Here is a 25,000-nt window from a genome sequence, read left to right on the forward strand (position 1 = left end):
TGAGGACGCACCAATGAGTTATATAAAGTAAGGATAACTTTTTCTGATTTAAATTCAAAGGTTCTTCCAATGAACCCAACTAATTTATTTGCATTCTTTACTGCTTCTGTGCAGTGTTTGCTCGGCTTGAGATCTTTAGACACCACAACACCAAGATCTTTTTCATTCTCAGCACTTGCCAGAGGTACATTACTCATTACGTATTTTGCTTGTACATTGTTACTTCCAATGTGTAGGACTTTACACTTTTCTATATTGAATTTCATTTGCCATTTTTCTGCCCAGCGTGTCAGTTTATTTAAGTCACACTGTAGTTCTTGCAATGGAAGGAGGAGGAGGAGGAGGAGGAGGAGGAGGAGGAGGAGGAGGAGGAGGAGGAGGAGGAGGAGGAGGAGGAGGAGGAGGAGGAGGAGGAGGAGGAGGAGGAGGAGGAGGAGGAGGAGGAGGAGGAGGAGGAGGAGGAGGAGGAGGAGGAGGAGGAGGAGGAGGAGGAGGAGGAGGAGGAGGAGGAGGAGGAGGAGGAGGAGGAGGAGGAGGAGGAGGAGGAGGAGGAGGAGGAGGAGGAGGAGGAGGAGGAGGAGGAAGGAAAAGAAGAGGAAAACGAAGAAAAAACAAGACCGAAACAAAAACAAGAAAAAGAAAAAGAAAAATGAGAACAAGACGAAGTGGAAAGAGAAGAGGAGAAGGAAGAGGAGGAGGAAGAGGAAGAGGAGGAGGAGGAGGAGGAGATAAAGATTAAGACGCAAATGGAAGAAAAACAAACAATGTATCACTTCTTACAACTGTACTAACACACACACACACACACACACACACACACACACACACACACACACACACACACACGGCCCGGTAGCTCAGTGGTTAGAGCGCTGGCTTCACAAGCCAGATGACCGGGGTTCGATTCTCCGGCCGGGTGGAGATATTTGGGTGTGTCTCCTTTCACGTGTAGCCCCTGTTCACCTAGCAGTGAGTAGATACGGGATGTAAATCGAGGAGTTGTGACCTTGTTGTCCCGGTGTGTGGTGTGTGCCTGGTCTCAGACCTATCCCAAGATCGGAAATAATGAGCTCTGAGCTCGTTCCGTAGGGTAACGTCTGGCTGTCTCGTCAGAGACTGCAGCAGATCAAACAGTGAATTACACACACACACACACACACACACAGTACTCTCACGTCGCGCACACACAAAAAAATTAGCTGTGTTACATCAGAATAATAACAAGTCTGTTTTTTTAACTACACTGAAAGTACTACCCCCTCTCTCTCTCTCTCTCTCTCTCTCTCTCTCTCTCTCTCTCTCTCTCTCTCTCTCTCTCTCTCTCTCTCTCTCTACTAACACAGACATCTCTTTTTTTTTTTCTTGTTTGGTCTTGTGTTCTTTAGTAGATTAGAGGCAGAGAGAGGCCACAAAGTTTAACCATTCATCACAGTTCAAGTAAGATTAACCTCTTTAATACTGGGACACATTTTTACCTTGAGATTTGTGTACGATTAGACCATTTTATTGACATTAGGAAGGGCCTGTGGAGGTGAGAAGATTAATGGCCAGAGTCTTCACTATTTTGATCCCCCACATGTGTTTCTGAAGCTGTATGAAATCACCAAATAGTAAGCAGAATAAATACGGAAAACACGTCATGGTACTAAATGGTTTACGCGTATCGATGAAGAATTTGTATAGATACCCCTAAAAATATGGAAGCATAGAAGGAAAACGGGCACTGCTTGCGTGTTTATTGATATTTTCTCAAGTTCGTGGGGAAAATAGGGATATACTTGTGAAATCATGTGTTTAGATTGTTTAATTTTTTTATGAATACTTTAAAGAAAATGTCAGGTTTTTTTTCAATCCTTTCAATACTGAGATACATTTTTACCTTGAGATTTGTGTATGATTAGACTATTTTATTGTCATTAGGAAGGGTCTATGGAGGTCAGAAGCTTAAAGGCCACAGTATTCATTATTCTAATCCCCACATAAGTTTCTGAATCTGTATAAAATGACCAAATAGTAAGCACAATGAATATGGAAATGCGTCACGGTACTGAAGGGGTTAAAAGTGAATAGAGAAAAGAAAAGAGATTATCAATAAACTTTTCGTAACTTACAAGGAAAAATACTTAAAAAATAATGATATCTAAAAATTATTAACTTAAAGATGTTAGTTTGAGAGATAGGGAATGAGAGAAATAAAGGAAAACATTCGTACTATTTCTCAACTTACAGGAGGAGCAAAATAGTTAGGGAATGATGAAGTGTAAAGACTACTAACTCATTTAAATACTTAGAAGAAATGTTAATCTTAGAGACGGAGAAAAAGAAAGAGAGAGAGATAAAGACAGATCGAAAAGGGAAAGGAGATGAAAGGATTAAATGAAGAGATTACAAGAAGAATTAAGAAAAGCGATTCTTTGGAGAGAGAGAGAGAGAGAGAGAGAGAGAGAGAGAGAGAGAGAGAGAGAGAGAGAGAGAGAGAGAGAGAGAGAGAGAGAGAGAGACCGAATGCAATTAACAGGCTATCGGTCTTAATCTATTCGTTGATCTTAATTCCTTTGTGTCTTAGCCTCGATTTCAGAGAGAGAGAGAGAGAGAGAGAGAGAGAGAGAGAGAGAGAGAGAGAGAGAGAGAGAGAGAGAGAGTCAACCGGTACGCCATGCCACTCTCGCAAATTGAAAACCTTCTAACCTCTGATAAAAAGGAACAAAAAAGAGAAAAAAGCTGAAGTCATCCCTGAAAAAAAAAGAAAAGAAAACGGTCAGAAAACAGGCGCCAAAGCTTGAGTGGTGAGCGTTCCTGTTGCGACAAGAGACGATCAACCCCAAACAAAAGCGAAGAAGGAAGCGAGAAAGGACAAAAAATCCTTAAGAAAAACAATAAATAGGCGAAACAGACGCGGCAGTAACGGTGCGTGTGAGATTTAAGTGATTCTCTTGCCAACAACCGGCCATTTTTTACCAGATTCAAAGACGTTTTTTCAAGATAATCTGCTACTTTTTCTCGCGTCCTGAAATATATGATAGTATGAATGGAGGAGGAGGAGGAGGAGGAGGAGGAGGAGGAGGAGGAGGAGGAGGAGGAGGAGGAGGAGGAGGAGGAGGAGGAGGAGGAGGAGGAGGAGGAGATAATAAAAAGATGAACTAGAATGGAGACGAAAATATTTAACATGCTAACAAAGGAATGGGGAAATAAAAGAGAGAATAAAGGGGAGAGAGAGAGAGAGAGAGAGAGAGAGAGAGAGAGAGAGAGAGAGAGGAGATAAAGAATGTGAAAGAAAAGGAAGAATGTGTAGTAAGTGACAAAGAAATTAATGTCTTGTGAGGAAACGAGAACAACAATAGTCATTAAATATTTCTACTACTACTACTACTACTACTACTACTACTACTACTACTATTACTACTACTATTACCAAGAAAAGAAAAAGAGATCAACAAGAACAAGAACAAGAGAAGAAAGAAAGAAAGAAAGAAAGAAAGAAAGAAAGAAAGAAAGAAAGAAAGAAAGAAAGAAAGAAAGAAAGAGAAGAAGAAGAAGAAGAAGAAGAAGAAGAAGAAGAAGAAGAAGAAGAAGAAGAAGAAGAAGAAGAAGAAGAAGAAGAAGAAGAAGAAGAACAACAACAACAACAACAACAACAACAACAACAACAACAACAACAACAACAACAACAATAACAACAACAAAAACAACAACAAACAACAAGAACAAAAAATAAAAAGAAAAAAGAAGAAAAAGAAGAAAAAGAAGAAGAGGAAGAAGAAGAGAAAGGGGAAGGAAGGAAAAGTGAAAGTGGAAGAAGAAGAAAAAAAAAAAAAAAGAACAAGAATGAGAACAAGAACAACAACAACACTTCCACCACCACCACCACCACCACCACCACAAGAACAACAACAACTTTCACCTCACCACAGTCAAAATCAGGCAATATAAGAAGAAAGAAAAGAAGAAGAAGAAGAAGAAGAAGAAGAAGAAGAAGAAGAAGAAAGAAAAACAAGGAGAAGAAAAAACAAGGAGAAAGGAAAAGAGAAGGAAGAAAAAAGTGAAAGTGAAAGAGGAAGAAGAGGAAAAGCAAGAGAAGAAGAAATAAGAACAAGAACAACAACAACAACACTCTCACCACCACCACCACCACCACCACCACCACCACCACAACCTTCACCTCACCACAGTCAAAATCGGCCAGTATATATAGGAGTTTATCAGTTTTAATCCCGAAAGAAGCGGTTACCTTGACATAATATTCCTGGAAACACAGATTGAGAAAAAAAAGTTTACCGGTGGCGCAGTGTGTGTGTGTGTGTGTGTGTGTGTGTGTGTGTGTGTGTGTGTGTGTGTGTGTAATGATACGTATTTGCCCCCATGAATCACCGTGTTTTTGTCACACACACACACACACACGTTACTGCTTGGATTATGAATCATTCGTGTGTGTGTGCGTGTGTCCGTGTGTCTGTCTGTCTGGAAGCGTGTGAGTGTGAACGCGCGTGTAGATGAATCATAACGAAGCTTTAACTTAATCTAAACCTAACCTAACCTAACCAAACTTAATAGGATTTTGTTTGTGAAGAGTGGGAAGACTAATACTGCAATGCTACTCGTCCCCCTCTCTCTCTCTCTCTCTCTCTCTTGAAGGGGAAAAATCAATGACATACCAAAATACCTAAATATATTAATTGTTTTCATAATTTATTTCTTTCCACTAAATAATATTAACATTTTTTCCGACTACTACTTTTTTTTCACTGATTTCCTCCTTTTTCCCCCTTCAGGATTTCCCCTCACTCTTCCGTTTCCCTCCCTTCCACCTCCTTTCACTTCCTCCATACCAATTTCCGTCTTCCCTTCCTTTCCTTCGCATTTCATTAACCTAACTCACAAAATTTCCCCTTTTTTTCCCCTCTTCCTCCTTCTTTAGGTATTTCCATCACCTCTCAACTTTTTTTCCCCATGAAACACCTCTTCCTTCCTCTCATCCTCCTTTTCTTACCTTCCTTTCTTTTTCTCTTATTCCTCTTTTTCCCCTCACTTCCCCTCACTCTCACAAAGAAATACCTGTTTCCCCTTCTCACAAACTCTTTCTTTCCCCTTTCTATTATTTCCTTACTCCAATAATCCACATAATTTCCCTTTTTCCTCATTTTCCTCCTGTTTCCTCACTTCCCCTCATTCCGAGACCACAAAACCCCCTTTCCAAACCATCCCAAGTTATCCCCATTTCCATTCCTCTTTCCCCTCACAATCAACCGTCTTAATTAATGAATGAGGGGAAATGAATAAAAGAGGTTTACGATAATAGCAAGAGACATGAAATAACCCCAATATTTGAGGATTTGAGGGGAATACAATCTCATGAAGCCTTCCCTCCTTTCCCCTCCCTCATTTTAATCTTCAAGGGGAAAAGGAGGGAAGGGAGGGAAACGGGAGGAGAATGGGGGAGAAATGGAGAGAGGAAATGTAAGATAGGAGAAAGAGATAAAGGAGAGAGAAACTGGGCAGGAACAGGAGGAGAGGTTGATAAATGGGAGAGATAGATAGATAGATAGATAGATAGATAGATAGATAGATAGATAGATAGAGAAGAAAGATAGATAGATAGATAGATAGATACACTAGAGAAAAAATAGATGGATGAGATAGAGAGAGAGAGAGAGAGAGAGAGAGAGAGAGAGAGAGAGAGAGAGAGAGAGAGAGAGAGAGAGAGAGTGTACCGTTTCTTTGTAAGGTTAAAACTGAAAACACTACAAACATATAGACTAATTATGACGTCAGAAGAAGGATATGACGCCAGTGGACACAAGAAGAGGAGGAGGAGGAGGAGGAGGAGGAGGAGGAGGAGGAGGAGGAGGAGGAAGAGAACACAAAGCATAATAACAAAACAATTGAAAAAAAAGTGTAGAGGAAGCTGTAGAAAAAAATTTAAAAAAAGATAAGAAAAGAGAGAGAGAGAGAGAGAGAGAGAGAGAGAGAGAGAGAGAGAGAGAGAGAGAGAATTATGAATAAAATCTAAAGCGCGCATACACACTCTCTCTCTCTCTCTCTCTCTCTCTCTCTCTCTTCCACCCACTAGCACCGTGACGCAATCAAATAGTGACGTCAGCCTCGGCGCGTCACCAACACGTCACGAACACGTCACCACTAACACTCCTGACCTTTAGAGTGTATTGTTGACTCAGCAGTGAATTTAAAGAACACTCATGATGTTCTTATAAATTCAATTCCTTTATAATTCTCGTTTTCTTTCACTTTTTATGTATTTTGTGGGGTGTCTGTTTTATTTTGTTCATTTATCTATTTATCTATTTTCTTATTATCGTTTTTTTTTATTTTCTTTTGTATTATAAGTTTTTTTACTGTATTATCATTTTCTCTCAGTATTATTTTTTTTATTAATAACTATTTTTTCTATTAATTTTTGTAAGTATTCATTTGTTTTCTGTGCTTAGTGAGATTTTATTTTAGTTTCTCTTTATATTTAGTTCTCTTAATGGCGTATTATTTTCAGCTTTATTACTTTCATCATTTGTTTCTCTCTAATGCATCGTCCTTTTTTTTTTATTCATCTTTCACTATCTATTACCTCTCTTTCATTTTCCTCACCTTAATCTTTATTTCCTCACTAATACCCACTGCTTCATTACTTCTACTCCAATTTCTTTAACTTTTCATCACTCTCTTGCTTATCTCATTCACTTATCATCCTTCATTAATTTCCTTTCCTTATAATTCTTCCTTCTCGTTCTCCATTTTTTCCTAATGAATATTCGCTTTCCTATAACCTGCTCACTAATCTATTTATCTTTCCATGACTTTCTTACAAATTTTTTTTCCAGTAATTTGCTTCTCATATCTAAAATTTCGTAATATTTTTGCTTCCTATTTTCCATTTCCTATTTTTCATTTTTTCTTTACGAGTTTCCATTATTCCACAACTTTCTCATTGATTTCTTTAATTTTTCACAACTTTTTGCAATCTTACTTATTCATCATCCTCCATTAATTTATTTTTCATATCTATAACATCCTAATAGATTTTCCTTCCTTTTTCCATTTTTTTTTACGAATTTCCGTTTTTCCATGACCTATTCACTGATTTTCTTAATTTTCCACTTCTTACAATTTTACTCATTCATCATCCTCCGTTAATTTCCTTTTCCTATCTATAAGATCTTAATAGTTTTCCTTCCAGTTATCCATTTCTTCCTTTCAAATTCCTGTTTCTCTTTTACCTACTCACTAAATTCCTTAACTTTCTATCATATACAAATTTCACTCCATTAATTCACTTTTCATATTTATAACATCCTAATAATTCAACCTTCCCATTTTCTATTTCTTCTTTACGAATTTTCTCTTTCCCTATTCCCTACGCACTTCTTAACTTTCCTTTATTTTCTTACTTATTTTCCTCACCCACATCACGTTCCGTCACCCACGATCGCTATGCACGTTTTTCCCTTCTTCCTGAGTAGAATTTCCAGCCTTTTTGAGTTTTTTTCCTTCCCATAAACTTGAAATTTCCCAGGTGATAAATTTTCCTTCGCGTCATCACACTTGCATGACGTCAACCCCTTCTTAACCCCCCTCTCTCTCTTTCTCTCTCTCTCTCTCTCTGTCTCTCAACATCTCTTTCTCTCTCTCTCTCGCTGGATACGCAATTTCTTCTATGAATTCTGCTAAAAACATCAGAATTTCGCTATTTTTTGAGCATTTTCATTTGACGAGCAGGTGGCAATGAATTATTTAGCTAACTACCTGTTCTAATTGAGGCAGGTGGAATGTGCTAAGTGGACGGTGTGTCATTATTCATTCTTCATTGATTGTTAAGGGGACAAGAAGTGGTGGTGGTGGTGGTGGTGGTGGTGGTGGTGGTGGTGGTGGTGGTGGTGGTGGTGGTGGTGGGAGTGGTGATAGTAGTGGTGGTGATGGCCTTACTACTACTACTACTACACTAAAAACACTTCTAATCACATCAAAGTCATCATCATCATCATCATCATCATCATCATCATCATCATCATCATTTCCTACCATGAATCATAACAAACTTAGGAAAAACACAATCCATAAATAGTACAGTGTGTGTGTGTGTGTGTGTGTGTGTGTGTGTGTGTGTGTGTGTGTGTGTGTGTGTGTGTGTGTGTGTGTGTGTGTGTGTGTGTGTGTGTGTGTGTGTCGTTAATGAGAAGTACACACGAACATAATTTTTTCACACATGAAGTGACACAAACACGAGAGAGAGAGAGAGAGAGAGAGAGAGAGCCCTCGACGACGGCAAGGACACTATAGTGGTTGCTTTGGACATAGCAGGAGCTTTTGATAAAGTATGGCACAACGGATTACTAGAAAAGCTTCGTGCTAAAGGCATCCAGGGTGGCTTGCTACGACTCTTGGGAAATTACCTGCAGGACAGAAGCCTCAAGGTGGTTGTCAACGGGCAAACATCTGAGTCCCTGCCTGTGGAGGCATCAGTGCCACAGGGTTCAATTCTTGGCCCACTCCTGTGGAATATCTACGTGGATGATCTTCTCCAGCTACTGCCAGGAGTCATGGCCTATGCTGATGACTGCACCCTCTCCTATACCTATCCACGCCAGGACAGTGGGCGGGCTGCTGAGGCCATCAATCAGCAGCTACGAGTGATAAAGGAGTGGGGTGCTCGCTGGCAAGTGACATTCGCGCCGGAGAAGACACAAGCAATGGTTGTCTCTCGGTCCCCAGCCGCCATGGCAGCAATGGCAGGAAAGTTGTCTTTGGCGCTGCTGCTCTCCCACTCCAAGATGACGTCAAGATACTTGGAGTGGAGGTGGATCGAGGGCTGAGGTTTGACAGGCATGTCAAAACCATTGCCAAGAAAGCCTCTCACAGGATCTCCGCTCTCAGAAGGATCGCCAGTTTCCTCGACAGGAAGGGAGACTGCTGCTGTACAAGGTGCGGCCCCACCTTGAATACGCAGCTCTCTCCTGGATGTCCTGTGCCGCCACACACAGAAGGAGACTGGACAGCATCCAACGCCGCGCCATACGGCTAGTAGATGCTGCACTACCACCTCACCCAGAGCCTGAGCGTCCCTTGATTCACTGGAACACCGCAGAGACGTGGCGGCGATCGTAGTGTTCCATAAGGCACAGGTGCAAAGAGTGCCACATCTGGCAGGGCTGCGTCATCCTCTAAGAGTCACCGCACGGAGCACGAGAACGGTGCTCAATGGTGGTGACGCCGTAGAGGTGCCGCGATCCCACGGGTGTCAGCATCAACGCACCTTCGCAGGACGCGTCTCCAGGATGTGGAACTTGTTCACGGCCGCGGTGCCTCACGTCCAGGAGATGAACACTCACAGTGTCAAACTGATGGCACATAAGTGGAGACAGACACTGCCAACTCCTCTGACACTCTTTGTGACGTGACACTCAGTGTAGTGCAGTGCGTGAATAGTGCTAGTGAAGTGAAACGAATAGTGCTCCATTTACATGCTGACCATCTTGTATATTATCTATTTTTAAGTCTTGTAAATATTGTAGAGAAATAGATTGTAGTACCCTTAGAATAGGTAGCACACGACAGTGCGCCTTTGGGTACATGTTCCTTTGTATTAAGTTTTGTTTAAATAAAAAAAAAAAAAAAAAAGAGAGAGAGAGAGAGAGAGAGAGAGAGAGAGAGAGTACGTAATTTTCATCAACATATCCACAAAAGTTATTCACGTGTAAACAACAACAACAACAACAACAACAACAACAACAACAACAACAACAACAACAGTAATACAAAAGCGTGTCATTCCAACTACTAACCAAAAAAATTGAAAAAAAAGAAAAAAAAAAGTCAGGAGCTCAGGGAATTAAATTTTTTGAGCTTCAAGTAGAAAAGTGAAATTACCAGAGAGAGAGAGAGAGAGAGAGAGAGAGAGAGAGAGAGGAAAAGTAGGAGGAGGAAGAGGAGGATGAGAAGGAGGAGGAGGAAAAGGAGGAGGAGGAGGAGGAGGAGGAGGAGGAGGAGGAGGAGGAGGAGGAGGAGGAGGAGGAGAAGGAGAAGGAGAAGGAGAAGGAGAAGAAAGAAGGAGAAGGAGAAGGAGAAGGAGGAGGAGGAGGAATACAAAGGAATATACAAAGGAAGACAAACAGCAACAGACCCTTAGGTCCTTACTAGGCTGTTTGTGGAGACTATCTACTAACTACCAGTGCTAGAGACAGGAAAGCAAAGCAGAAGGTTCCTCCCCACCCACCTCTCCCTCCAGCCGAGGCTGGCAGGAAAAAAGGCGAAACCATATGATATTAAAAAATCACATGGAATTTTAGTAGAGAGCGAAAAGGAAATATGTAATCTGCGTCTGACTACTTGTGTTTATAGGGGGAGGAGGAGGAGGAGGAGGAGGAGGAGGAGGAGGAGGAGGAGGAGGAGGAGGAGGAGGAGGAGGAGGAGGAGGAGGAGGAGGAGGAGGAAGAAGAAGAAGAAGAAAAAGAGGAAGAGGAAGAGGAGGAGGAGGAGGAAAAGGATGGAGAGAAAGAGAAGGAGAAGAAAAAGGGAAAGAAAACGAGAAGGAGGAGGAAAAGGATGGGGAGGAGGAGGAAGAGGATGACGAAGAAAAGCAGGAGGAGGAAAAGGAAGGAAGAAGAGGAAAAAGGGAAACAACAGGAGCAGCATGGAAAGAAATGCAGTTAAAATCCCCAGAAAGAGAGAGATAGGGAGAGCAACATTTCATTCTGCTCATCCACTTCGATTCCACTAACAACGCCCTCAATCCGCCTCGTTCTTGTAATTAATCCGACTCATGAGAAGATAAATCCGGATTATCTCACTGGAGGCCAAAGGAAGCAGAAACAGAAGCGCTGAAGCCTTGAAGCATCGATAGTGAGACGGAGAGACAGAGACAGAGACAGAGAGACAGCGACTTTCCTGAGAGAGACAGAGAAGGGTGGAAAGGAGAGAGCAGAAGAGAAAGAGAGAAAGAGAGGAGAAAAGAGAAGGAAGAAAAAAAAGAGAAAAAGAGGAGAAAACGAATGGAAAGAAGAAAAAAGAAGAGAAAGAGAAGGAAAAGGGTGGAAAGGAATGAAAAGAAGAGAAAGAAAGAAGAAAAATGTTGCAAAGGAGAGAAAAGAGAGAGAGAGAAAGAGAGAAAGGGAAGAGAAAAAGGATGGAAAGAAAAGAAAAGAAGAGAAAGAAAGAGAGGAGGTAAAGTGTGGAAAGGAGAGAAAAGAAGAGAAAAAGAGAAAAAGGGGAGATAAAGGATGGAAATGAGAGAGAGAGAGAGAGAGAGAGAGAGAGAGAGAGAGAGAGAGAGAGAGAGAGAGGAGAAAAAGGGTGCAAAAGAGAGAAAAGAAGAGAGAGAATGAGAGAACGAGAAGAGAAAAGGTTTGTAGTAATGTTATTGTCCTCCTCCTCCTCTTCCTCTTCTTTTTTCTTCTTCCTCCGCTTCCTCCTCCTCCTCCTCTTCCTCTTCTTTTTTCTTCTTCCTCCGCTTCCTCCTCGCTCTTCCCTTTAATCAATTTCTTAACAAAGCAATCAAATTATCTTCATTCTGATTCTTCTCCTTTCATTAAAATCTTCCTTAATTTTCAAGATTAGAAAAATTATACCATTCACATTTTAAAAAGACAAGATTTCGTTTCTATACTCTTCTTCTTTTTTTTCTTCTTCTTCTTCTTCTTCTTCTTTTTTTCTACTTCTTCTTCCACCTATTCTTCTTTACTTCTTGTTCTTGTTCTTGTTCTTCTTCTTTTAATTCTTCTCTTTCATATTCCTCTCCTTCTTCTATTTCATTTTCTTCTTTCTTCTTCTTCTTCTTCTTCTTCTTCTTCTTCTTCTTCTTCTTCTTCTCTCTTTTCTTTCTTCTTCTTCTTCCTCTTCTTCTTCTTTTTTCTTCTTCTTCTTCTTCTTTTCTTCTTTTCTTCTTCATCTTCTCTTTCATCTTCCTCTCTTTTCTTTCTTCTTCTCCTTCTTCTTCTTCTTCTTCTTCTTCTTCTTCTTCTTCTTCTTCTTCTTCTTCTTCATTATCTTCTTTTCTTTCATCTTCTCCTCTTTCATCTTCCTTTCTTTCTTCCACTTCTTCTTCTTCTTCTTCTTTTTTCTTTCTCTTCTTTCTTTATCTTCTTCTCTTTCTAAATACATTAATTAGCACTATGATATTTTGCTTTCCTCCTTAATAAATTCCTCCTCCTCCTCCTCCTCCTCCTCCTCCTCCTCCTCCTCCTCCTCTCTCCTCCTCCTCCTTAATATTTTACGTGATATCATCTATTAAAAACACTAAAATCTGTGTGTGTGTGTGTGTGTGTGTGTGTGTGTGTGTGTGTGTGTGTGTGTGTGTGTGTGTGTGTGAGAGAGCGAGTGCGCGCGCGTGCACACACCCACACCTGGAGGAGAGGATTGACCCTTGACCTGTGGATGTGTGAAAGGTCAAATAGAAGTATCACGTGACTCTCTCTCTCTCTCTCTCTCTCTCTCTCTCTCTCTCTCTCTCTCTCTCTCTGGCGGGAAACAATATGGGATTACTTTTTTTCTTCTTTTTTTACTGTTTTTCTTTCCTTTTTCTTTTTTTCCTTTTTTTGTAAGGAAAGCAAAAGGATTAGGTATGAGAAGGATTGGTTTGTTTGTTTGTTTGTGCGTTCTTGCTGTTTTCAATTTTTCTATTTTGCTTCGTTTTCTATGATAGGTGTTGTGTGTGTGTGTGTGTGTGTGTGTGTGTGTGTGTGTGTGTGTGTGTGTGTGTGTGTGTGTGTGTGTGTGTGTGTGTGTTTAAGAGTTATGCAAGTTTAAACTCCCTTCTCATCTACTATTACTACTACCACTCCTACTACTACTACTACTACTACTACTACTACTACTACTACTACTACTACTACTACTATTACTACTATTACTGTTTTTCCTACATTCTATAATATTCTCTCCTTTCTGTCCTTCCTCGCGAATCATTCCTTCCTCCATCTCCTTCAAAACGTCCTCCTCCTCCTCCTCCTCCTCCTCCTCCTCCTCCTCCTCCTCCTCCTCCTCCTCCTCCTCCTCTCTGTAAAACATTATTCCCCACATACCTCTCTCATCTCTCTCTCTCTCTCTCTCTCTCTCTCTCTCTCGTATTTTTCCCTCAGTGTCTCCCTGTCCACCGAAGGGATGTTTTCTTTCCACTAGTTTCCTCCACGTTCCCTCCACTTTTCCTCCTTTCCTCCTCCCACATCTTTATCTACTGGAGAGAGGAAAGGAGAGGCCGATCAAATTCCTCTAAATCTTTGGTAATTGAAATGGTCTAAGTTTTTTTTTATTATTTTTTTTTTGTGTTTTTTTCTGTTTCATCATTATCATTTTTCTGTTCTCCTTTGTATTACTCTTTCCTTTTTTTTTATCTATCGTATCTTTCTTTCTCTCTTTTTTTTCTGTCTTTCCATAAACTTTAATACATTTCCTTATCACTGTTCTATCTTTATTTTCCTTTCTATCAAATATATCACAAGTTTCTCTAATTTTTCCCCATTTTCTTTCATATACCCTTTATTTCATTAGACTTCATTAGTACACTCTATTCCTTTCCACTCACTCTTCATCTCCATTCCTCTCCCTCTCACTCTCTCTCTCTCACCTGGGACTGACACGAAGAAATTAAAAGAACCGAAGAAGTCAGGAAGTCGCGACCTCTTCACTCTCATTTCGACCCTATTTCTCTGTTCCTGCCTCCCTCTCATTCATCTTCGGGCCATCAACAGGCGCCTCGACCCCTCTCTTTATCTCTGGGCAAAGCGCCATCTGTGGGAAAGCAAAGTAGTAGAGATTGGATAGAAACGTTAAGACTGTTTGGCCGTGTTTGTGTAGGTGTGTTTTAGTGTAGGATGGGGTGAGTGTGTACTTGTGTGTGTGTGTTAGGGGTAGTTTGTGTTGGGATAAGTGTTGTGTGTATGTGTGTGTGTGTGTGTGTGTTTTATGATAAGGGTGCGTGTGTGTGTGTGTGTTTTATGATAAGGGTGTGTGTGTGTGTGTGTGTGTGTGTGTGTGTGTGTGTGTGTGTGTGTGTGTGTGTGTGTCTTGAATAAAACATCAAAACACAAGCGCCTTTAAAGAACATCATTCCACACACACACACACACACACACACACATCATATCTAGAATTTCTGATTTGCTCTAGTAGTAGTAGTAGTAGTAGTAGTAGTAGTAGTAGCAGCAGCAGTAGCAGTAGTAGCAGTAGCAGTAGCAGCAGCAGCAGCAGCAGCAGTAGCAGCAGCAGTAGCAGTAGCAGTGCAGCAGTAGTAGTATTATTAGTAGTATTATTATTAGTGCAGCAGTAGTAGCAGCATTAGCATTATTATTATTAGTAGCAGTAGTAGTAGTAGTAGCAGTAGCAGTAGCAGTAGTAGTAGTAGTAGTAGTAGTAGTAGTAGTAGTAGTAGTAGTTGACTGTGATGAAGTTGAATATTCACAATAACAAAACTAAATGTGTCTAATTAATTTTCTCTCTCTCTCTCTCTCTCTCTCTCTCTCTCTCTTTCCCTACCAGATCATCAATTAGATTTTCTCCCCTCCTACTTGAAGCCTTCTTAAAGTGGTTGCCCTTTTGAGGGAGAAAAAAAGATCCTGTGATTAAGTGGCACAGTGTTGTGACAAGAGGGGGACCTCAGGAAATGTGTAGTTTAATAGTTAGGGCTAAGAAGATGGGTTAGGTTAGGTTACATGGTAGCTTCACTTATGTTTTGCTTAATAACGTTAGGTTAGATTTATTTATGTTAGCTAAGGTTAGGTCAGGTTGGGTTAGATGAGGTTAGGTTAGGTTAGGTTAGAGTAGGTTGAATTATGTTAAGTAAGGCTAGGTTAGGTTAGGTTAGAGTAGGTTGAATTATGTTAAGTAAGGCTAGGTTAGGTTAGGTTAGGTTAGGTTCATTAAATAAGGTTAGGTTAGGTTAGGTTCATTATATAAGGTTAGGCTAGGTTAGGTAAGGTTAGGTTAGGTTAGGTTGATTAAATAAGGTTAGGGTCACGTTAGGTTGGGTTAGATTAGGTTATATTAGATTAGATAAGGTTTGGTTAGGTTAGGTTAGGTTAGGTTGATTAAATAAGGTTAGGTTAGGTTAGGTTGGGTTAGATTAGGTTATATTAGATTAGGTAAGGTTTGGTTAGGTTAGGTTAGGTTAGGTTGATTAAATAAGGTTAGGGTCACGTTAGGTTGGGTTAGATTAGGTTATATTAGATTAGGTAAGGTTTGGTTAGGTTAGGTTAGGTTAGGTTGATTAAATAAGGTTAGGGTCACGTTAGGTTGGGTTAGATTAAGTTATATTAGATTAGGTAAGGTTGTGTTTGGTAAGGTACGAGTTTATATCACGATATATTATGCAACGTTAGGTATCCTTCAACCAAACTTTAATACTCTCTCTTTATATAAAACCGTTAGAAAAAATCCTTTAAAAACTCGTGTATGCAAATGTTGAGAACCTCTTTTGATATAACATAGTTTCCAATACTCTTTAACACCTTAACAGCCATATCTAAGACACCCTTACAATACCACTTAAATCTATCCCTTTTATACCATACTCTGAAAAACCATCTAAAATCCATTCTGTATACCCATTAGGAAGCTTCACTAATACCAAAAACAGTTACCAGTACTCATTACCTTCCCACAAACACCCCAGAACACGCCTGAACACCCCTGGACAGCCCTGAATACCCCCAGATAGCTTCCCTCTATCCCTGGCACATCCCCTTTGACCCGCGGCCCTGAGTGGCACCCTAAACACCCCCGCCCCAGCCTGGCACCATTCCCGCCTCACGAACCTCCAACACCTGCACTGATATTGATTCCTAGGTCACTGTTGTATTAGCGAGCAAACTGTGTGAAAAAGCACCTCTCTCTCTCTCTCTCTCTCTCTCTCTCTCTCTCTCTCTCTCTCTCTCTCTCTCTCTCTCTCTCTCTCTCTCTCTCTCTCTTGTTAGTCACTCTTTTTTTCTATTCCATTTTTTTATTTGTTATGAATGCAAATTTATTTATGACTGATGGAGAGTTAAGTGTCTGAAGAAAAGGAGGAGGAGGAGGAGGAGGAGGAGGAGGAGGAGGAGGAGGAGGAGATGGACGACGACGAGGACGAGGAAAACAAGTTGGTGATGGTGCTGGTGGTGGTGGTAGTAGAGGAGGAGGAGGAGGAGGAGGAGGAGGAGGAGGAGGAGGAGGAGGAGGAGGAGGATCGCTTTAGGATATTGAAGGGGAGGTATCGAGGGGCGTGGTACATTCGCCCGGAGAGAAGGAAAGGTATCCTATTCTAAGGATTTCTTGGGGCTACAGCTGTCCACACGGAAGGATGTGACCGTGTGTGTGTGTGTGTGTGTGTGTGTGTGTGTGTGTGTGTGTGTGTGTGTGTGTGTGTGTGTGTGTGTGTGTGTGTGCGTGTGCGTGTGTGTTTTGGTCTTTTCCACTGGCTATGTACACACACGCATTCTCTCTCTCTCTCTCTCTCTCTCTCTCTCTCTCTCTCTCTCTCGTCCGTCATGCCGCAGAGGGCCGTGCCATCTGTTCCGTGTTCCGCGTCTAGAGGGAGGGGAGGAGGAGGAGGAGGAGGAGGAGGAGGAGGAGGAGGAGGAGGAGGAGGAGGAGGAGGAGGAGGAGGAGGAAGTCACACCACCAACACCACTGCCACGTTCCTCAATGGGGCTGAGTGGAAAGGAGGAGGAGGAGGAGGAGGAGGAGGAGGAGGAGGACTGGACTTGAGGCTGGAGGTACAAGAAGAACAAGAACATGAAAAAGATGAAAGAAGAGGAGAAGGAGGAGGAGGAAGAAGAAGAGGAAGAAGATGAAGGAAGAGAGTGAAGAAAGAACAAGGTGAAAGTTATTTGATGGGTCCAGAGGGCGTGTTGGTGGCGTGGCGTCCTTCGGGTCACTTGGAGGTTAGGTTAGGCTGGGTTGGGTTAGTGTGAGTCTCAAGCTGTGCTCGCGGGTGTTCGCCTGAGTGGGTGAGCGTGGCTATACCGGGCACTTTGTTCCGAGCGGCGTGAGGGACTACGGCGCAGTTACCCGGTGCCCCCAGCCTCCCTCCGCCCCCTCCGGTCCCCTCCTGCCCTCCAGTCTGCGCAGTGGTGTCTTAGGGCTGGGGGGGGTGCAATGGCTCTGCTGGAAGGGGGCAGAACGGGCACAGGGATGCCCTCAACTTTGGGTCACAAAACTGGACTAGAGGATTTGAGGGCACTGTCTTGAGTCAGGGCTTGGCGTGCGAGGGGGGCAGGAAGGGCGATGGAGGGACAGGAGGAGGAAGAGGGGGGGGCTGTGATGTCGTCTGTTGAGGAGGAGGAGGAGGAGGAGGAGGAGGAGGAGGAGGAGGAGGAGGAGGAGGGAGGTAGGGAGCGTGCGCGAGCAAGCTGGGCGGGTGGCAGAGGAGAGCTCAGTGGGCAGTACATTGAGCAACGCAGCACCGCCCACTCTGCTTACCGCTGCTCCACCGCCCCGTAACTCTTCCCGTGCAGCTGTCGGACCAGGGCGCGGCGCATCACGCCCTCATGAAGGCCGCCCTAGCCGCAGCGCCTCCCTAGCCACGGGCGGCGAGGTGCAACGGCGGTTATCTGTGTCTTAGTGTCGCCGGGATGGAGTGAACCACGTGATAACACTGATAGGTCGACTCTGATAACTGACTCCGGGTAAACATTAGTGGTCCTCACGTCGGGGTTTCCTTCTGCCTCCCCGCCGCCCGCCACACAAGGGGAATGCGGAGTTAGCGGCGGCAACAAGGCGTGGAGTGAAGAGCCACACCCCTACCGCGCCTCCGCCTCAACATGTGTCTGGTAAGAGTGCCAGACAGGAACCCCTCCTCCTCCTCCTCCTCCTCCTCCTGCCTCTACTGCTGCTGCTGCTCTCTCTCTCTCTCTCTCTCTCTCTCTCTCTCTCTCTAACCTTCCTTCTATCCTCTTTATTCTCTGTGTCTCCGCGTCTCCTGTCCTTTGTCCTTGCTGAACGAGTCGAGAGGTAAATGTCACTTCTCTCATTCACTCTTCCACACACACACACACACACACAGAGAGAGAGAGAGTCGCCAGCAAGTCTACCTCACATTCCTGCTTCTCTCACACCATCATCGATTTCAGAGTTCAAAATTGACCATTCTGCTCGCTACCTATGACCTCCGCTGCCCTCTCTCACTCCTAGGGACGCGAGGTGACTTGAGGAACCTGAGGGGAACAGAGGGGTGACCTGAGGGGACCAGAATGGCTCACGCTTAGGAAAATGAAGGGAAATGAGGGGAAAATGAGGCAGAATGAATATAAATGGTGGACGAGACGCCATTACTGTTATTGGCTAGATGGATGTGTTAGTTTCCTTTGTCTGTCTGTCTGTGTGATCTATCCTCTCTCTCTCTCTCTCTCTCTCTCTCTCTCTCTCTCTCTCTCTCTCTCTCTCTCTCTCACTTTCCCGCCAGCTTTGTTGTAGCTTAAACGATTTTCAGGTGAAGGCTGGGAGTGATGAATTTCTCTCTCTCTCTCTCTCTCTCTCTCTCTCTCTCTCTCTTTCATCGACAGAAAATTTGTTTTATTTTGCTCAGAAACACATAAACAACACTTGAATCTCTCCGCTCCCTCTTCCCCCCCCTCTCTCTCTCTCTCTCTCTCTCTCTCTCTCTCTCTCTCTCTCTCTCTCTCTCTCTCTCTCTCTCACGTCCTTCAATCTCATAAACTACATTTGTGCACCTGCTACCTATCTCTCTCTCTCTCTCTCTCTCTCTCTCTCTCTCTCTCTCTCTCTCTCTCTCACTACCTCACTTCTCATCTCCCTTACCCTTGACCTATCTATCTCTCCCTCTGCCTCTCTCTCTCCCTCTCTCTCTCTCTCTCTCTCTCCCTTCCGTCGTCCCGAAGAGCAAGCATCGTTAATATATACTCATGGTTTATGGCAATCTCAGGAGCCAAGTTGTGACGGACGCCAAGAACATTATCATAAAGAGTGATTTTGGGTACCTTCAGAATCGCTTCACTCCCAACGTTTTCTTAAGGCAAGGGAAGGGTAGATGACTGGGGAAGGATTGAGAAGGGAATAAAGGGAGAGATAAAATTTTTGTTTGAGAAGTGAAGGAGAAATTGGTGAAATAGGGAAGGAAGGAAGAAGGGTTAATATTTCGTTTTGTTTAAGAAGTAACAGGGAAGAAATTGGAGAGATAGGAAAGGGAGGAAAGGGGAAGATAAGATTTAGTTTTGTTTAAGAAGTGAAGGAGAAATTGGTGAGATAGGGAAGGAAGGAAATAGGGTAAATATTTCGTTTTGTTTAAGAAGTGAAGAAAAAAAAATGGAAGGATAGGTAAGAAAGGAAAGGGAAAATTTATGTATTGTTTTATTGGGTAGTGAATAGAAGGTGGTTCTTGGTGGAAAGGGAAGGAAAGTGATGTTTGAGTGATTAGGGAAAGGAAGGGAAAGGAAAGGATAAGGAAGGGAGGAAAAGGGAGATTTATTTTCTTGATTGGGAAGTGAATAAGAAGTGGTGGTGGTTTTTGGTGGGAAGGAAAGGAAGGGAAGTGATGTTTGAGTGATTAAGAAAGGAAAGGAAAGGGAAGGGAAGGGAAGGAATACGATAGGGAAGAAAGGGAAAGGGAAAATTTAGTTTGGTTTAATTGGGAAGGGAATTAGAGATGGTGGTGGTTTTGGGGTGGGAAGGGAAGGAAGGCAAGTGATGTTTGAATGATTAGGGAAGGGAAGGGAAGGGAAGGGAAGGGTGAGAGAGCAAGTGATGGTATTGAAATGACTAACTGTGTTTATTGTGGGGATGATGATGGGTTGACATATTTCAGCAGTTTTTTTTTTTCTTTATTTATCTTGGGTTATTTTCATTAATGGTTTGACAATTTACGTTTGAGTTTCCATTTATTTCGTAACAACAACAATTACTACAAAAATAACAATAACTATAACATTAGAACGAACAAAGAACAGCAACAAACGAACAGTTACAATAAAATAAAGATTAGTAGAAAGAAACGAGATGGAGGGAAGAAAGGAAGGTAGGAAAGGAAGAAGAAGAAAGAGAAAGAACTGGGATAAAAAAAAAAGAGAGAGAGAAATAAGAAAAAAACAAAAACGAGTTAAAAAAAATGAGATAGAAGAATATGAACTAACACCACCACCACCACCAACAACAACAACAACAACAACAATAACAACAACAACAACAACAAAGTCAATAATTCTACCTTCATCACTTCACATTTACCTATTTCCTGGTTGTCTTTGCCCCATCACCCACTCGTCCACCTGAGCTTACCTGCCGCTAATGTGTCCCCTGATAAGGCTGACTAATTAGGCGGCAGTTGAGGGGCGGGACGTAAGATATGGAGGGAGGGAGGGAGGGGGGAAGTGTTGCTGGCTCCCTCTCATCTACATATATTCCTACATTTCTCGATTTTTAACAGTGTTTCTATTACCGAGGAAATGTTTGAGTTTGGATGTGTTAAAAGGGATGTTGTGTTTCTCTTCTATTTGATTTTTTTTTTTAGTGTTTGTGTTTCTAGTTCAGTTTTTTAGTGTTTCTATTACCAAAAGCTAGAAAATGTTAGTCTAGATGTGTTACAGGATGTTGTGTTTCTCTTCCATTTGATTTTTTTTATTAGTGTTTGTGTTTCTAGTTCAGTTTTTTAGTGTTTCTATTACCAAAAGCTAGAAAATGTTAGTCTAGATGTGTTACAGGATGTTGTTTCTCTCTCCTATTTGATTTTTTTTATTAGTGTTTGTGTTTCTAGTTCAGTTTTTTAGTGTTTCTATTACCAGAAGCTAGAAAATGTTAGTCTAGATGTGTTACAGGATGTTGTGTTTCTTTTCATTTGATTTCTTTATTAGTGTTTGTGTTTCTAGTTCAGTTTTAGTGTTTCTGTTACCAAGAATTAGAAAATGTTAGAGTTTGGATGTGTTAGAGGGATGTGTTTCTTTTCCATTTGATTTCCTTCTTAGTGTTTTCCTCTGTTTTTTGTATTTCAATTTTCAGTGTTTCTATTGCAAAGAGTTAAGGAAATGTTTGAGTTTGAACGCGTTAGATGACTTTTGTGTTTCTTTCCTATTTGATTTTCTTATTAGTGTTTCCTATTTCAGTTTTTTCAATGTGTTTTTCTTCAGCTTTTTTTAACAAGATATATTTTTTCTACTCTATTAAATTTCTTAGTGTTTAGTTTGCTTTGCCCTTTTTTATTTCAATTTCCAAGCTGTTTATGTATTGTTTCCTTTTCTAGATAAAGCTGTTTAGTTAGTCAACATATTAGTATTATTGTCTTTTACTGTTTTCCTTCTTATTGATTTACCATTAGTGTTTATCAGGTGATGTATTAAATTTTTCCTCCATTCTAAGTTTCAAAGTGGATTTTACGTTTTCTCGGAGTTCTATGAGGTTAGAAGCTTCAATAAGAAACGAAGGGAAGCTACAAGAATCCAGCAGGCCTATACGTGACTGTCTATGTATCAAAACATGTCTATAAATATCACAAATACCTCTTATAATGTCATGCTTTCCTATTCTCAATCATTCTCTGGTAAACTCTGGAACTCTTTACCTAATTCTGTATTTCCACCTTCCTATGACTTGACTCCATTTAAGAGGGAGGTTTCAAGATATTTTTCTTTATTTTGGCTAACTCTCTCTGACCTGCAAGGGGGTTGGCAACTAACTGAGCCTTTTTTTCTTATTTTCTTACCCTTGGCCAGCTTTCCCCTCTTACCTTAAAAAAAAAGTTTTCCCAGCAACAGTGCATCTTTGGAAGGAAAATATAAGGTAATTTTATCTCGAGCTGTGCATTCTTTTAATATATAACTGGTGTGCTGAGTCGATAGAGTAAGATTAGGTACCTAGGATTTATAGATGGGGAGAGGAAGAAACTGAAAGGCATGTAATGTATAGGAACTGCCACGTGTAGCCTTAACCCCTTCAGTACAATGGCACATCTTCATATATATTCAAGTTACTATTAGACGATTTTATACAGCTTTCGAGTTTCATGTGGGGATTCTAATAGTGAAGATTCAGGACCATTAACCTTCTGACCTCCATAGAACCTTGCTAGTGTAAATAAAATCGTCTAATCACACCCAAAACTCATGGTAAAAAGGCGTCCCGGTATTGAAGGGGTTAATGACTTTTTATGTTCTGAAGCTAAGTAAGAAAAGTCACGAAACAATATTGTAGAGTCAGCTACCTCCACACACACACACACACACACACACACACACACACACACACACACACACACACACCGCCCGGTTTCTGTCTCATTCCTCTAATGGAATTGTTATAGTGAGAATTTGCTTGTATTCCTACCATCATTGCATTGTTTGTTATTTTTCCGTTTCTCTCAATCTTAGCACGAGAGGTTGAATGAAGCTGAAGTCTTACGTTACTAATATTTCCATCTATTTTTCATTTTTCTCCCTTTTTCTCATCCTAAAAAGAGTTAAATCGTGTATTACATCTTATCACGCTAGTCTTTCCTTCCTTCACAATGAGCTATTTAATCCCTTCATTATTGGGACGCATTTGTATCATAAGTTTGATTAGACGATTTTCTTGAGGTAGAGTTTATGGAGATCAGAAGATTAATGGGCAAAATCTTCACTGTTCTGATCCCTATATAAATTTCTGAAAATGTGTAAAATCACTAAATACTAAGCAGAATGAATATAAAAACGTGTCAAAGCACTGAAGGGGATAAAGTACAGGGGCCGCCGTGGTGCAGTGGATCCGTGCGTGCTTTGGGGTCCGAGGGGTCTCCAAGCGCACGGGTTCGAATCCTGTCTACGGTCTGAGTGTAGGTTGGGCTTCCTCACTCGGGGCAATGGTTTCCTAGCGGGTGGGCTTTGAAATAGGAGGTACCCTTAATAAGTATCCCCTTTAGCCCATAAATTCCCGTGAAAAGCCCACATGGTATAAAAAAAAAAAAAGCACTGAAAGGGATAAAGTACTGAGAGTATAATAAATTCCCAAATGTCAATGAACTAGAAATACAGATAAATATTAAAAAAGACACAGGAAAAATTACGTTCACCAATAGAGTAGTGCATGAATGGAACAGACGCAGCAATCAGTGAATAGGGAGTTTTAAAAGACTAGATTAGTTTACTTTGGTGGTGCCGCCGTGGTACAGTGGAACCATGCGTGCTTTGGGGTCCGAGGGGTCTCCAAGCGCATGGATTCAATTCCTGTCCACGGTCCGAGTGTAGGTTGGGCTTCCTCACTCGGGGCAATGGTTGTCTAGCGGGTCGGTTTTGAGATAAGCGGTACCCCAAAAAGTATCCTCTTTAGCCCAGAAATTCCCGTGAAAAGCCCACATGGTATAAAAGAGAAGAGTGACGGGTGGGTAGGAGTAGGCATGCTTTATAAAGAGACTGCCACTGCTGGGTCTGATGGCTTCCTGCATATTCCCTTATTTTCTTATTTTCTGTGTTAGTGAATATGTTTTCGTCTATTCTAAGCAAGATGAAAGGAGGTGGTTGATAAATTTAGCGATGAGTAGCAGGAAGAGAGAGAGAGAGAGAGAGAGAGAGAGAGAGAGAGAGAGAGAGAGAGAGAGAGAGAGAGAGAGAGAGAGAGAGAGAGAGAAAGTCCCCTCTGAAAATATTATCATCTTCACCTATTGATTTACTAATTATCTCATTTTTCGCCTGTGGACACTACCTAAAATTAAACACTTTCTTTGATATCAGCTTCACTTTTTTTTCGCTCCCTTTTCCTACATATTTACCTGACGAGTTGCTATATTTAGAAATGCATCCCGTTTTCTATGTTAGGCCCTTCTCACTTTACAGAAAGATACGGTGACGCTTCTACTAACACGCTGCTTTCTTTCTGGAGTCATTACGTCGCTCAGCATGAAGGACAAATATTAGGCCCTTCTCATTTTACAGAAAGGTACACGTCACTTCTACTATCACGCTGTTTTCTCACTAGAGTCATTACGTCGCTTAGCATGAAGGCACAAAGATACAGTAAGGCGTACTATTAATTCCTTCAGTAGCGGGACGTATTTTTACCACAAGTTTTGGATACGATTAGACGATATTTTTTACATTAGGAAAGATCTATGGAGGTCAGAAGATTAATGGCCAGTCTTTACTATTCTAATCCCTACATAAGTTTCTGAAGCTGTATAAAATCACCAAATAGTGACCAGAATGAATATTGAAACGCGGCATGGTACTGAAGGGGTTAATCTTTTCCTCGCCTAAGAGAGATACAAACACACATTTCTCTTTTTTCTATGTAGATTTTCGTAAACGTGCATTACATATATAAAAAGGTACAAAGATACAGAAAAGTGTATCATTAATGTTTTCCTCGCCTAACATAGAGACACGGGCATACAGGGCAGTCTCTTTTCTTTATCTGTCTTCGTAAACGTGCATTACATTTATAAGGAGGTACAAAAATAGAGAAAAGCGTACCATTAATCTTTTACTCGTTTAATACATAGATATAGGACAGTACATTCATCTCTTCTCTATGTAAGTCTTCGTAAACGTTCGATGCATTTATAGGAGGGTGCGCTAATACTTTGATACAGACACTCATTATCTTATTTTTATCTTTTTTTACCATTACTAAGCACTAATTCTCTCTCCTTATTTTATTTTCTCAATTTACAGCACTATTTTCATCAATTTCTTTTCATTTTTCTATTTTCAAGAGCTGTTTCCCTCTATTTATCATTCTTTACCATTTTTCAGTATTGTCTATCTTTAGTTTGTTTAATTTACACTATTTTTAAACAATATTCTTCCCTCTGGATCTTCTCTGTCCTCTCAAACTTTATCTTACTTTAATTTCTCCTCTCAAGAACGTTTCTCTTTTATTTACTTTCTTTGCCATATTTCAACGCCATTTGCCTCCATTTACCTTTTCTATCAATTTCTAATCACCTTTCATATCTATAAATATTTTCTAACTCTTTCCATTCATGTTTTATTTATTTCTCTTCTTTTTCCACAAGCACATTTTTCCTGTTTACTTTCCCAGCTATTTCTCGTTATCTATTTCTCTTCAATTTACCTCTTTTCATCATCTTCAAACTCTATTCCCTTCCATT

General features: G+C 41.3%; 1 protein-coding gene across 6 annotated transcripts in view; it reads left to right on the plus strand.

The window, feature by feature from the left end:
• The window catches only part of LOC123507460 (potassium voltage-gated channel protein Shab-like), a 159,209-nt gene that overhangs the window by 3,179 nt on the left and 131,030 nt on the right, over positions 1–25,000 (plus strand). For 3 of the 6 annotated variants that reach the window (XM_045260345.1, XM_045260344.1, XM_045260346.1), the window contains exon 1: positions 17,332–17,741. The exons of 1 other annotated variant lie outside the window; for it this stretch is intronic. The gene's annotated coding sequence lies outside the window, so the exon portion shown is untranslated. Of the gene's footprint in view, positions 1–17,330; positions 17,742–25,000 lie in introns of those variants that run through there. 2 more of the 6 variants (XM_045260342.1, XM_045260348.1) reach the window with 2 other exon arrangements.

This window comes from Portunus trituberculatus, chromosome 22 (assembly GCF_017591435.1).
Source record: "Portunus trituberculatus isolate SZX2019 chromosome 22, ASM1759143v1, whole genome shotgun sequence".
Classification (NCBI taxonomy): Eukaryota; Metazoa; Arthropoda; class Malacostraca; order Decapoda; family Portunidae; genus Portunus; species Portunus trituberculatus.